Raw genomic sequence first — 15,913 nt, forward strand, 5'->3', positions numbered from 1 at the left:
CCCAACACTGTTTACAGAGACATTAAAAACAAAAACAAATAAAAAGCATGATTTAAAATTGATTAAAAAACAAAACAAAAAAACAGTAGGTAAAATCAGAACAGTAGATAAAATCAGTAGTTAAAATTTAAGTTTTGAAATTTAAGCTTAAAAGTGTCTGAGGCTTTCTGGGAGTTTGTTCCAGATATATGGAGCATAAAAACTGAATGCAGCTTCTCCGTGTCTGGTTCTGACTCTGGGAACTGATAAAAAACCGGATCCAGATGACCTGAGGGATCTGGAAGGTTCATACTGGGTCAGGAGGTCACTGATGTATTTTGATCCTAAACCATTCAGAGCTTCATAGACCAGCATCAGAACTTTAAAGTCTATCCTCTGACGGACAGGCAGCCAGTGTAAAGACCTCAGAGCTGGACTGATGTGGTCCACTTTTTTGGTCTTAGTGAGGACTCGAGCAGCAGAGTTCTGAATGAGCTGTAGTTGTCTGACTGATTTTTTAGGTAGACCTGTAAAGATGCTGTTACAGTAATCAAGCCTGCTAAAGATGAATGCATGGACTAGTTCTTTTATCCTTGAAATATTCTTGAGGTGATAGTAAGCAGATTTTGTTATTGTCTTAATTTGCTTTTCTAAGTTTAGGTCTGCATCCATCACTACACCCAAATTTCTCGCCTGGTTTGTGGTTTTTAGGTGTATAGATTGAAGTTCTCTGGTGACCTGTAATCGTTTGTCTTTGGCACCAAAGACTATTACCTCAGTTTTGTTTTTGTTTAGCTGGAGAAAATTGTGGCACAACCAGTCATTAATTTCCTCAATGCATTTACCAAGAGCCTGTACAGGGCCTTGATCTCCTGGTGACATTGTGATATATATTTGTGTGTCATCTGCATAGCTATGATAGTTTATTTTGTTGTTCTTTATAATCTGTGCCAGTGGGAGCATGTAAATGTTAAACAGAGGGGGTCCCAAGATGGAACCTTGGGGAACTCCACATGTGATGCTTGTCTGCTCAGATGTGAAGTTACCTATTGATACAAAGTATTTCCTGTTTACTAAGTATGTTTTGAACCAGTTTAGTACAGTTCCTGAAAGACCTGCCCAATTCTCCAGTCGTTTGAGTAATATGTTGTGGTCAACTGTATCAAATGCTGCACTGAGATCCAGTAAAACTAAGACTGACATTTTTCCACTGTATGTATTTAGACATATGCCATTAAACACTTTGGTCAGAGTGGTTTCAGTGTGTGGTTCTGTCTAAAACCTGACTGGAAGGCATCATAGCAGTTATTCTGTTTTAAGAAGTAATTGAGCTGTTGAGAAACTGCTTTTTCAATGATCTTACTTAGAAATGGGAGATTTGAGATCGGCCTGTAGTTGTTCATTTGTGTCTTGTCAAGATTGTCCTTTTTCAGTATAGGTTTAATTACAGCAGTTTTTAGTGGTTCTGGAAACACACCTGACATTAAAGAAAAGTTGAAGATCTGTAACAGGTCTGACTCCAAAGTCTTTGAGACCTTTTTGAAAAAACTTGTTGGCAGGACATCTAAACAGCAAGAGGAGGAGTTCAGTTGACCTAAGATGTCCTCCAGGTCTTTGCTGTTAATAGTGTGAAATTGATGGTGTTTAAACAGTTTTTCGGTAGACACAGTACATATCCTGAATCTGCTATTGATGTACCAATTGCTTGTCTAATCTTTTGGATTTTTTCTGTGAAGAATTTGGTAAAGTCATTGCAGGCCATGGTCGAATAAAGTTCAGCTGACACAGGAGGGTTTGTTAGCCTGTCAACTGTAGAAAATAAGACCCGAGCATCATGACTGTTTTTGGTGATGATGTCAGAGAAGCAGGACCTCCTTGCACTCCTCAGTTGTAAATTATAATTGTGAAGTTTCTCTTTATAAATGTCATAATGAACCTGGAGGTTTGTTTTTCTCCATCTGCGCTCAGCTTTCCTACACTCTCTTTTTTCATTTTTCACCAGTGTGGAGTTTCTCCATGCTCAGTGGCTAGTGGATCTGAGGGCAGACCACAGCGACCTCCCCGAACATGGTCCAGTAACCATCACCGTGGCAGATATCCAAGAAAGGGTCTCCAGTATGAAGAGTTGGACAGCACAAGGCTCTGACATGGTTCACGCCTACTGGCTGAAGAAGCTGACTGCACTCCACAAGCGCCTGGCAGCACAAATGAACCAGCTGCTAGTTGATGAGAGACACCCGGAATGGCTAACCGAAGGCCGGACAGTCCTGATCCTCAAGGACCCCCCAGAAGGGACCGGTCCCCTCCAACTACTGCCTCAGCACCACATGGAAGCTCCTGTCAGGCATCATAGCGGCTAAGATAAACAGGCACATGGGTCAATACATGAGTGGGGCACAGAAAGGGATAGGCAAGAATACCAGAGGCGCAAAACACCAGCTACTGGTAGACAGAACAGTCAGCCGAAACTGCAAGACCAGGCTGACCAACCTGTGCACTGCCTGGATTGATTACAAGAAGGCCTATGACTCAATGCCCCACAGCTGGATACTGGAATGCCTAGAATTGTACAAGATCAACAGGACCCTAAGAGCCTTCATCAGGAACTCAATGGGGATGTGGCGTACAGCACTAGAGGCCAACTCCAAGCCCATAGCACAAGTCACCATCAAGTGCGGGATCTACCAAGGAGATGCTCTGTCCCCACTGCTGTTCTGCATAGGCCTTAACCCCCTCAGTGAGATAATTGACAAGACTGGCTACAGATACCAACTACGGAATGGAGCAGTTGTCAGCCACCTCCTGTACATGGATGACATCAAGCTGTATGCCAAGAGTGAACAAGACATCGATTCACTGATCCACACCACCAGGATATACAGCAATGACATCGGAATGTCATTCGGGCTGGAGAAGTGTAGTCGGATAGTAACAAAGAGAGGGAAGGTAGTCAGAACGGAGGGGATCAAACTACCAGAAGGCAACATTGCAGACATAGAGGACAGTTACAAGTACCTGGGGACCCCGCAGGAGAATGGGAATCATGAAGAGGCCGCTAGGAAAGCTGCAACCACCAAGTACCTGCAGAGGGTCAGGCAAGTCCTGAGGAGTCAGCTGAACGGTAAGAACAAGATCCGGGCTATCAACACCTACGCCCTGCCCGTGATCATGTACCCTGCTGGGGTAATAGGCTGGCCAAAGGAGGAGATAGAAGCCACTGACATCAAGACAAGAAAGCTCCTTACCATGCATGGAGGGTTTCACCCGAAGTCCAGCACCCTGAGGCTATACGCTAAGCGGAAGGAAGGGAGCCGGGGACTGGTGAGTGTCAGCACCACAGTCCAGGATGAGACAACGAACATCCAAGAATACATTGGGAAGATGGCCCCAACTGACCGAGTGCTCAGTGAATACCTCAGGCAGCAGAAACCCAAGAAAGAGGAGGGAGACGAGGAACCATCATGGAAGGACAGGGCCCTGCACGGTATGTACCACCGGCAGATAGAGGAGGTGTCTGATATCCAGAAATCCTACCAGTGGCTGGACAAAACTGGACTGAATGACAGCACAGAGACACTAATCATGGCAGCACAAGAACAAGCTCTGAGTACAAGATCCATAGAGGCTGGGGTCTATCACACCAGGCAAGACCCCAGGAGCAGGCTGTGTAAAGATGCCCCTGAGACAATCCAGCACATAACAGCAGGGTGCAAGATGCTAGCAGGCAAGGCATACATGGAACGCCATAACCAAGTGCCCGGCATAGTATACAGTAGTGATGGCCCGCCTGAAGCTGAAGCTCCGGTGCGTGTGTCAAAAACATCAACACACTGCTTCAGAAGCACTGTGTCGAAGCTTGATTCGTTTGGCCAGAGTCACGTGATCAGTGACGTCCGAAGCTTCATTTAGAACCTAACTGCTTCGGTATCTGATTCAATGGTTTATAATGAAGCGAATCATTGGTGGGATTTGTGGATTGTTTTGATGGTGACAGATAGCGAACCACTGATCATTCCACTGAGAGATTTGGAGCCAGCGAGGAATAGAGGAGGTTCTGTTGTGTGGGAGAATTTTGAGTTGATTTTTGTCAATCGGGTGGGTTTCCAGCTTTGTGTTCTGGCTGTTTGCTTTTGTTTTGTGCGTGTTTATTATATCTGAAAACGGGAAAAAGGTAAAATGTCAAAAATCTGCTTCCATAATATAAATATCATTAAATAACTTAACTTTGTTGCTTAACTTAAAAAACTTCCACTTGACTCTTTACATGTAATGTTGTAAAAATATATATTTTATTGTTTAATTAATCTGAAAATGTTAGTCTGCCAAATGTGCAGCAATTTAATTTATTTATTCTCTTTAGCTGATAGTTGGTGGGGCCCAGGTAGAATGTATAACTGCATCTCTACCAGTTTCTCTGCACTCCAGCCTCCTCTGTGCCATGTGAAGGGATTTTCCTTAAGACAGGAGAAATGATATCCACGAAAAGGAACAGGTTCGGCCATCGCACACTAGAACAAATTCTCTTTTTAAAGAAAAATAAAAAGGGGTTACCTTAAATGCATCATGATTTTAATTTGCAAGTTCATAAGCATTTTCCTTTTCCATTTCACAATCAATTCTACCCCCAGGTCAAAAATATGTCTGGGAAAATTTCCCTAATATAATATTATTTATAAATACACCCGTCTAGCGATTAATTGCATAAGTGCATGGAGGCAAGACCTCAGAGCAGAAGCATACTCCATAATGTGTTGTACATTATTATATGTATATTTTATATGTAACGTGGTATTTTTCAATTATTGTATTTACCAACATCAAGAAGTCATAAGCAAAGAAAGACCACACCATGGTGCATATTTAAACAAGGAGAGTTTACTGGTCAAAACTATTTATTAAACAAATAAAATACATTTTTTTAACCACCAAAAAATACACGTTCAAAGCAACACAACAGCGACCCAATATCAGACAGAATTCCACTCAGTTGAATGGGCAATCATAATGAAGCAGTTGGTTTTATTTTGTGGATTCAAGCTGCTCTTCATATTTTTGGCCACCAGATGTCACCAGAGAGGACTGTGTTGAAAAGCTTCGAGTAATGAACCGTTTTTCAATATAAGCTTCAGTGCTTCAGAAAGCTTCATTTGGCCATCACTAGTATACAGAAACATCTGTGCCGAATATGGCCTGGAAGTTCCGAGGTCAAAATGGGAGAAGCCCCCAAGGGTGGTGGAGAATGACCGAGCTAAGATCCTGTGGGACTTCCAGATACAGACGAACAAAATGGTGGTGGCTAACCAGCCATACATAGTGGTGGTAGACAAACAGAAGAAGACGGCCGTAGTGATTGATGTAGCGGTTCCGAATGAATACAATATATATTCTTTCTTACATCAGAACGAAGGAACACGAGAAGCTGGAGAAATACCAAGGGCTCAGAGAAGAGCTCGAGAGGATGTGGAGGGTGAAGGTAACGGTGGTCCACGTGGTAATCAGAGCACTAGGTGCGGTGGCTCCCAAGCTTGGCGAGTGGCTCCAGCAGATCCCGGGAACAACATCGGAGATCTCTGTCCAGAAGAGCGCAGTCCTGGGAACAGCTAAGATACTGCGCAGGACCCTCAAACTCCCAGGCCTCTGGTAGAGGACCCGAGCTTGAAGGATAAAACTGCCCGCAGGGGCGAGCTGGGTGTGTGTGTGTGGGTTTTTTTTATCCATATTTATACACACACATATAAAGTTGTTTAAGCATTTGAATCAGCTTATAAAGTTAATGCTTTATAAAGTTATAAAGTTGATTAATCAGGAGCTGTAGCGTACTCAGAATCTTCACTGCCCATCAACTAAATGTCAGAGTTTACTTCTTATTTTTAGTCATGTAATGCTACAAATTATCCTTAATATATGGTATGTTTTTTGTTTTGTTTTGTTTTATTTCCAGTTGTGGTTGACAAAGTGAGTACGCCACCTGCAGCTGCACACACACACACAGCGGTGCTCAGCATGCCTGTTGTGTTGACACAGAGAGCATCTGATGTTTGTTTTATTATTGAAGTGAAGAGCAGCAGGATGTCTGTTGCCTCATTCACGCAGAATATGCCATTCATTATTGAACGGCTCAAACTGAATCACAGCAGCTTGAAAAGGGAAACGGATGCTTTTCTCACCTCTTATCTTTGCACAAAAACTCTCAGTAAAGCCACTAAAACAGTGACACAGAAGAAAAAGACCAACCCTTGATTCCACTACAACTGAAAACAGCATTTCCAGTTTCCCTGACCTTTGACCTTTGTTTCCTGTATTTTGTAACAATGGTGTGTTTTTATTATTATGTCCAGTGGCGGATGCTCCTGTTGCTGAAGCTCATGCAGCGAGACATGATTCATATACATCTTCAGAGCTTCAGAGCTGCATGCGACGCAGGAAGCATGGTGGCTGTTTGGTGAGCAAGCCTTATCTAATCTCCTCTGATCTGGGTTCATCTGTAGATCAATGTGGATTAAGCCTTAACATACAGGCAGATTAGCTCCCACAGCCACAGCTTTTACTTTTCAAATGACCCCCCCCCCCTCCCCGGCTGCATCGCAGATATGGGAAAGCCGCAGATAGGCGGTAATAAATCCTGCGAGGAACATATGGAGGGGAAAATGAGAGATGTAAAGCGTGGAGAATCGACCTGAAAGCAAATGAAGATCCCACAGTCATTACAGTGACGGCAGCACGACATCTCTCTAATATGAAGATTTAATGGAGAGCCTGAGGCTGCACGTGGTCGTTGCATAGAGAGCACAGCGGAGAGTGGAAGAGAGCGAGAGACAAAGGCAGTGATTGAATGTAGGAGGGAGACACCAAATCAGAAAGACAGAAATAACCAGGAGACACCTACAGATTCCTTCAGCAGCAAAAATCAGATGGTGTGAATGTAAACGGATGATCCCCGAGGTTTCCATTGCATCATTTCTGTGTTTATGGCCAGCCCTTCCTCAGCCAGAGCATGTAAGTGCTATAACACGGTGCTATTATCTCTCCGGATATAATGGCTTTGAATGTTGACTGGATTCAGATTGGATTCACAGTGAGGAAAACAAAGGATTTACAGACAATGATGCACACTTTTTGAAGAGAACTGAAATTTGAAAACTGCTCTCATCAGTACCGAGATATTAACAATGGATCATGTGATAAAATTAATAACAGGTAGTGATGAACCACAGACTGAATATAAAAGATTTACACAGCTTGTGGGGTTTATAAAGCCAACATGCAAAGAAATGTCTTAAATCTCAATTTTTTTGAATGCCTAGCAGGGGGTAGCTTCTCTGGTTGGTAAAAAAACTTCTACTTGTACAGAAATCAATGGGAAATGGCTCTTTTGAACTATAGCAACCACTTTCCTAATGAGTTTATGTTTATGTTTAGTAAATGAGGATCCTCCTCAGAGTCAAAAAGGAGGATGCTTATTGGCTACTGACTAATGAGAACCTTAACAGCACATCCTGGATTTCTAACACTGGCAAGCTTGGTCAGGCTGCAAACGAACAGACACACATAATAATTCAATTCAATTCAATTTTATTTATATAGCGCCAAATCACAACAAAACTCACAGATTTTAGACTGTTAGTACAGTTATACACATATCAAATCATTTGATATGTGTAATTTTATGCTATGTCTAGCATTTTTAATAATTCAAAGAGTATAAACAACATTAACACAGTTATAAGGTTCGGTTTTTGTGAAGCACGAATTAAAGGTTTTTTTGTCAGAGCTGCTGGGATTGGTCTTTTGAGGTGTGCTCTGCTGGTCTCTGCTGCTCTACAGCATTATTGGGATATTACCCTAAATTTGACCAGGGCTACCAAGTAGTTTTTATAGCTTAAACCTAACCAGCATGAAAAAGCAAATTATAAAAAACAAAACCAGCCAAAGAAGCAAAACAAAGTGCTACCAAAAATTGTGGACTTCTGGCTGGTAGCCAGCAGATTATGCCATCTCTCCAACCTCAACACTGGACCATTATTTCACAGCAGTCGGTGAGTCAAGGTGCTGATTGCCTTGCTTTAGAGACAGTTTTTGGCCTTGTTTGATTTTTTCTTGAGATAAAGTATAAATGAAACAACATCAACATGTTTTGTGTCCTGAAGTTGAATTATTTGGGAAGAAGAAAGAACAATCTATAACAAAAAATTGCTCCAAAACTGATGCTTGGCTGAGGCACCATAATGATTTTAACCTGCTTTTCTGCTACTTAGGAACTACTAAACAACCAGATGAAACTAAAATGATTAAAAATGTTTGCTTTTAAAATATTTTCCAGTGTCATCTTAGTTTTTGCTGTAAACATGTACATTTTGAACTAGGAGTATATTTTCTGATGACTACACCATGTGGTCATTAGAGGAACTGCACTTTTTGGCACTTCTGGAAGTTGCTATTTTAATAAAAACCAACTATTCAGTTTCCCAATGTGTTTATCTTCCAGCTGTTGTTTTCCTCTCATCACATGACACTATTTTCAACACCGGCAACCAAAAATGTCTGATATATACACACCAAACAAACTAAACAGCACAGAGATAAAGTTAACAGAGTAAAGCCATTGTAATTCTCATGGTAAACATCCAACAGGGACTCTGGGGTAAACTCAAAAAGTAGAAACTGTAATATTATTTAAGGAGACACAAAAGACTATACGACACAGCATAAAAGAGTTGGAATAATAACCGTAGACCATGTGAAATTGAACCATAGCTCACCTGAAATCTTTTTTAACCAGCAAACTGAAATGTGTGCAAACACTGAAGATACCAGTACAAAAAACAAAAAGCATCAAACAAACAGGTTTATTGACTTTTGCTTACAGCAAAGCGGTTTAAAGACTCATCAAAATAAACTGTCTCTACTTTTGAGAGCTCACGAAGGAGAGCCCTCAGGATTACAACACAGTTTATTAGATACATGACACTAAATGTCTTTCATTTGATCATTACGATTAGAGCCACAGGAACGATGTCATTATTGGTAATTATTGGTAATTGGTAACTTAATTCTTGATACCAAAATTGATTAAAAGAAAAGCAAATATATTTCAATATAAAATCCTGTGCGATTTTATATTGAAATATATTTTAAATCACACAGGATTTTATATCCTGGCACATCCCACAGGCAGCATGGTGGCATGGTGGTTAGCACTGTTGCCTCACAGCAAGAAGGTCCTGAGTTTTATACCACTTTCTTTGTGGAGTTCTCCCCATGTTTGCGTGGGTTCTCTCTGGGTACTCCAGCTTACTCCCACATTCCAAAGACATGCAGTTAGTGGGGATAGGTTAATTGGTAACTCTGGATTGCCTATACTGAAGGTGTGAACATGAGTGTGAATGGTTGTCTGTCTCTATGTGTTAGTCCTGCAACAGACTGGGGATCTGTCCAGGGTGTAAACTCCCTCTTGCCCTGAGACAGATGGGATAGACTCCAGGCCCCCTCTGACCCTGACAAGGATAAGTGGAAGAGAATGGATCAATAAAATCCCACATTCTTTTAAAAATTTGGCTTGAGTCAGTTTTTGACCTTTTAGCCTAAAACTGAAAGTCTTCAAATAATGCATTGTGAAATATTCCCTAATATTGACCTAAACACTCTGTGACACTATTTGCATACCTTCTTTCAAACGCTTATAAGTTTCTCCCCGATCATCCAGTAGAATGTATCAGTCTTGCTATGACCCTTAATTCCTGATGGAGTCAGAGTGACACTACCCATATAAACTGGACAACAATAGAACAGAAGTAACAGAAGACATTTCATTTTCTGAAGTTTTGTCCTGTCTACTCCTCACTGTTGTTGGACCATTATTTTTTATTTTCTTCTGCTTTCCACTTTCATTGGACTGTTCCTTGAAGAATGCTTTTGTCCTGTACTTCAGGTCTTATGTCGTGGTCATACCAGTTGAGTTTTCTTCTCATGAAGCTTAAGGATCTGTATGCATGTCTGCCTACATTGCTGGGCATTTGAGCTCTAGTCTATTTGTTATTACTTCTTCTTCCCAGGCTGTCAAACTCAGTTTTGTCATCATTGCTCTGAACCGATCATTTTCTTGCTCGCCTTCTGCGGGCCATATGGTTTAGATCTCAGTACCTCTCACCGTTCTGCCTTTGAGACTCTCATTTGTGCAATGTGTGTAATCTCCATCTCCAGCACATCCTGACTGATCACTGAGAGTCTCATTCTCTATTTACTTCATCGCTGCCACCACCAGCGTCTAGACTCTAGACTTGCTAACATTGTCAGGAATCTGCTCTGCTATCTTGCCGTCATCTGAATCTAATCACTGTATCGTTTATACTTCAGCCTCTGCACTACAATAATTCTTGACAATTCTTTCAAATGATCTCTTTTATTGAATTTACTGTAAACAGAACTCCACATGGAACTGTGTGCTGTTCAGTGATCCTGCAAATGACACTGATTGTGATGAATTCAGTACAGTACCGTGATGGGTTATTGAAAAAATATAGTGATGTAATTACATAATGCATTACATTATGCATTATGCCCAACACTGTCGATGACTGCAAGGTTCCATTTTTTGTTCTGGATGTCTACTATGAGTTTAACAAATCAGTATGCTGTGAGTTTTTTCCAGTTCTCAACAGGTTTTCAGGCCTGCATAGAAAGATCCATCCTGAAACAGGTTCTATTTTCTCCTCTGAAAAATACCCGAAGGAGCTCCTACGGGGTCAGTTGGCGGGGTCAGATTTGTATTCCTCCAAAGAATTGGATAAAACTGCATCAGATTCCCAGGGGGACACCCCGTGCTACTCCCCGTGGGCAAAAACATCCTGAGACATGTCCAGTAAAATCAGATCCTTACTGGCATGAGTTTGATCTGATGTTGGTTCCCTAGAAAACGTGCACAGCCCTGTAGGATCTCTACATGTGACTGCTGATGCTTGTTGACCAGTGTGATTCATTTTTAGTTATGTCACAGTGGTCCCAGAGCTTTTCTGGTGAATACAAAACTATTATCACTGCAGGAAAGGACACCGAGTTGTAACAAAGTGAATTACCCTTACAAAGAGGGTGCGAGTGGGAGTTATTTCTACACTGAGCCATTTGGAGGAAACATGAATGTCCTCATTAATGTGACGGACTGCCATAAAGTGCTAAGAGCTCCAGTTTAACGTCAGTGAGTATTTGTTTTGTGTTAGATAAGAATGGGAACTTCTGACCTGACAACGGCTGATTATGGCTGAAACACTGATGTTTTTATGTGAAAGCTGCAGAGGTTTGGAGTGTTTCCAAAGATACTGTCCCTGTCTTTGTGTTATTTTTTTGTGTATCTGCACACCACTCCTGCTACGTTCTTTGCTGTAAACTGTCGATAAAGAAATGAATTTTATGAAAACAAAACTTGTTTCCAGTCAGATAAAAATTAATGGAAAACAGCGCCAGCGTCACACTGTGTTGCCACCGGGCCCACAGTCAGATAACTAATGTACCCATTGAATTTCAATGAGTCCCTCTGAGGAGAAATATCCTGAATAACTCAGCCACACTGACAGCTGGAATCCATTTTATTGCACAGATTCACTTCGTTCCAATCACATATGATCTATCCTGTGATGTTCATGGCCTTGTTAAAAAGAAACATTTATCCACAAAGGAGCAGCCCTTCAAGAACAAGGAAAAAAAAAACACGTTTTATTATGTCTGGAACCTTTAAAGAGCCAATATGAGACAAAATGAAACGAAATCACCAGGCAGTTAAAACGGTAACTCTGACCCCATTTCCACCTGCTATTAACATGTGATCTGTATCATTATTGTTCAGTCTTGACAGGGAAACTACCTGTTGCAATCAGAATATGATCAATCCATTGGTCTATTTTCTGCTGTCAAAGCTCCTTGACAAAACTCTGTACATTAAAATACTAGCGTGATGGGCCTCACACTATCAGCTCATCATATTATGACTAAGAAAGCTGCATCCACGAAATTTACAGATCCAATGTAGAAACAGATACTGGATGAGGTTAAGATCTTGCTGTCCAATTACTGGTGGCAGAGGCCTATAGAAACTATGGTTGTGCAGGTAAGGAACTGACGTTTTATTTGCAGCTTCTCATACACAAAGCACAACATATTATTGAGAACAGTCCAAATCAGGTGAATGGTTTCACAGATATTAAATCTTGAATATGGAAACAAAACTACATTTCCATGCAACTTCAGTGTGATATTCCCCGGGTATTTTTATATACAATACTATTAGGACCTTGATTTTTCTAAGGTTCATCTGGATTTTGTGCGTGGTGTCATACCTGGGGAATATCACAATGAAGTTGGATGAAAATGTGTTTTTGTTTCCATATTCAAGCTTTAATATCTGTGAAACCATTCACCTGATTTGGACTGTCATAACATAACAGTAAGCTGTAAATACAATATCAGTCCCCAACCTGCAAAACTGTGGCCTCCACATCTGCTGTCTGAGATCAGGTATCCAAATATTAAGGCATTTCAAGTTAACCTGAGAGTTTGTATCCGTAAAGTCATAGAGCCAAATATTTGAAAGACCAAGCTCAAGTAGTTTTGTAGAAAATGTCCTTCGCATAGTAGGGGCCTGAAAGTTTGGGTAAAGTTAATTTCATTTTTATTGATATAGAACCAAATCAAAACCAATCACTTCAAGATGTTTTAAAGACCCTAAAATATTACAGAGAAAACCTCAACATTCTAAAGACCCTCTATGAGCAAGTACTTGGGAAGGAAAAATTCCCTTTTAACATCAAGAACCCTCAAAACAGGCTCAGGGAGGAGCGGCTATCTGCCACGACCAGTTGGGGGTGAGGGGTATCTAGACTCTGTGATGGTCAGGTGGGAAGTTAACCCATCTACAGTTAGACGGGTTAACAGTGACCTGGTAGATAATGAATGACAGTGATGGCTTAAAGATCATGTTAGATCAAATTCATTCAGAAAGGGAAGAGTTAAAAAAATCTGCAAAACTTCCAAAACCAGAAACGTGATTGAGATATCCAGTTCAGTGACTCAATTTAGCTATAAATAATTTACCCTATAAATAATTAACAACTGTAAGTGGAGTGGTTGTTTTTCATCCATTTGGATGCTTTTTAGACTTCAAGATGGGAGTGACCTATGAAACCATATATTCACTGACTAATCATTGGTGACTGTTAAGTCATTAACCAATGAGCATGTAGTTAAGTTTCACAGGTAATCCTCCAATTTGAAATATGGTATGACCAATTTGCAACATAGATTAACTTTTTTTTTTTTTAGCTCCATACGACCTGAAATGAGTGACAGAGTCCACAACTCTATCTGAAAGTGTTTGCAGAGGTCAGGACATTTTAATAACTACTGGTGGCCTTCAGATTGCATGAAAGTTTAAGGCACTTTTGTATTGGCTTAATTTTCTTGTCCTAAATGCATTGATGCTATACTCGATACCTTTTCTTAAAAGTCTGAATGTGCTAAGTTAGCACTTTAGCTTCTTGTCCAAATTTCTGGCTCCAACAATCTGACATTGGGAACGTTGAACGTTAAGCTCAGAAACCCAGTGGGTTGCTACATGAATCTCTTTAAAATACATGCTGTTCACGAGTTGTCTTTGTGCAGCTAAAGTTTTGCTTTAGAGTTGCTGTTGCTGCTGCAAACTCAGTGCTGCAGCACTGGGAACACCACAGTTGTATAGTTTATCTACAAACACATGGGGAACATTTTAGTGTCATTGTCAGAGATTTAATAAGAAGAACAAGACATACTTTGTAAACAGTTCATGGTGAATTTATCTGGTCTGGTTTTGACTTTCTAATCCACTGAATTGGCTGATTAAATTGGAAATCATCCACTCTCTTCACCTGACTTCTGTAATGCTCCATCATTTTTTGGCATTTTATCCATATGTTGCTATTCAAATAGAGAACCAAGCAGCATGCATTTTCCTCTGCAGTGAAACCTTCCCAGCCTTTGAACCTCGGTCTGTTAATTGTTTCTCAGGGTAATTATAATATGGGCTGTCTTGATTTACAGTTTTTCTCTTTGTGGGTCTAGCTGTATGTTCCATGTCTACTTTGATTTTTACCTCTGTCTGTTTCTTACTTTGTACTTGTATGAAGCAGCTGGTATTAAACACTCACACTTAAATTAAGTTTTTATATTGCTTGCCATACTTCAGTGGGTCTTCAGGCCGGGCAGTATCAATCTGTCCTCCACACATGGTTGGTCACCCCTAAGAAGAAAAATTACGTGAGTCTGTGCTGAACCTTTACCTCTGGTTTTCTGCATAAACAGCTGATGAACAGTCCCTCTGACAGACAGTAGAGACAGTGGCTGCAACAACACATGACAGCTCCCACGAGGATTTGACAGAGTGTCAATGTTTAATTGGGAAATGTGCTCGCTGAATGCTAATGTTATCGACATTAGACTTTTGTTAAAGTGATGGATGGAATGCTCACACATATTTCATTGTCTGACTATTTTAAACATGCATTAACACACAAATACAAAATAATAATTACAAATAGGATTTTTGTTTTTCTAACATTTTATCTCTTGACTTACAGTATTACTGATTCTCAGGCCTTAGTCACACAGGCCTAGAGACCAATCAGTGATCGATGTGCAACCTCCACTCACTAGAAAAACATTTTTCTAACACTGGAAAATAACTCAAAATGTTAGAAATATTCCAGTGTTAGAAAATCAGCACTGCTCAGTGTTAGCCATTGTTAATCTTCAAAACTGACTAGGTTACTTTTAATTTAACACTGGTTGTTAATTTAACACTGGAGATTTTGCTGTGTACTTTTTGCACTTTTATTAACTCAGTTAATAACGTACAGGAACGTACAGCATAGTACGTGATATTGTGTGAAATGGATACCACCCGTCCTCAGTGGCAAGGAGAAAACTGAGTGTAAAAAATGAAGCTGTAAATTGACTATAAATGTAACTATATTTCCAGATAGACTCCTAGTTACGATCTTTTGGTAGTGATTGGAAGAGTAAGACTGAGGATACAAGTAATATAAATGTGCTTCATTCAAGTGTGGCTGGGCTTAGAGAGAGGAGATTGTACATTCAGGAGCAACTCAGAGTAATGCTGCTGCTCTTCCACATCACCAGTCAAGGTTGTTCAGGCATTTGACCAGGATGACACTTGGATGTCTCAGATTAGATGTTTTGGGTAGTAGAGGAGTCAAGATGGAGAGATGATATCGCTCAGCTGGCTTGGGAACATCTCTTCATCCTCATGATCGAAGGCGGTAGGTCAAAAAAGAAGGATCTAATCAAGCATGATCCTGGATTGGAAAATGTCTGTTTCATGTGCAGATGTATGGATACAGAGTTTGTATCAGTGAGCTCTCACAGATGGTCCACATTTATGTTTGCTGATTCCTCAAACAGTATCTGATTACATTTCTTAAACTCTTGCAACTTTGTTGTAACTATCTCTCTCATTCTATCTGTCTTCTTCTTCTAGCCAAGGCAAATGTAGCATAACATTCAATATTCTGTAATCAAACACACTGCATGTAACACTCTATTCATTCATCTGGGCTATTTTCTAGATAGTGTTTCAATGTATTTTCTCACATTGAGTTGAACCAGTGCTAATAAAGCACTAAAGTGTGTGGTTGCTTGTGTGGGTTTGAAACTCTGATTTACTGTATTGATCTGTAAACAAAATCTTCCTCTGTGGAGTCTGTCCAATGATTACACCTCTCTTTGTCTACGGAACTTGGAAAGAAAAGCGTCTGGACTTTTCTTTCCAAGCTCCCTTCCAAGCAATGCAAGTCAAGACTTTAAAGAAGTCCAGACGCTTTTCTTTCCGAGCTCCTTAGACTACGATGAGTTGGATGACTGAGAACCTTCACAGACATACACCTCTCTTTGTTGC

The sequence above is a fragment of the Rhamphochromis sp. 'chilingali' genome (genome assembly GCF_963969265.1).
Source record: "Rhamphochromis sp. 'chilingali' genome assembly, chromosome: 2".
Classification (NCBI taxonomy): Eukaryota; Metazoa; Chordata; class Actinopteri; order Cichliformes; family Cichlidae; genus Rhamphochromis; species Rhamphochromis sp. 'chilingali'.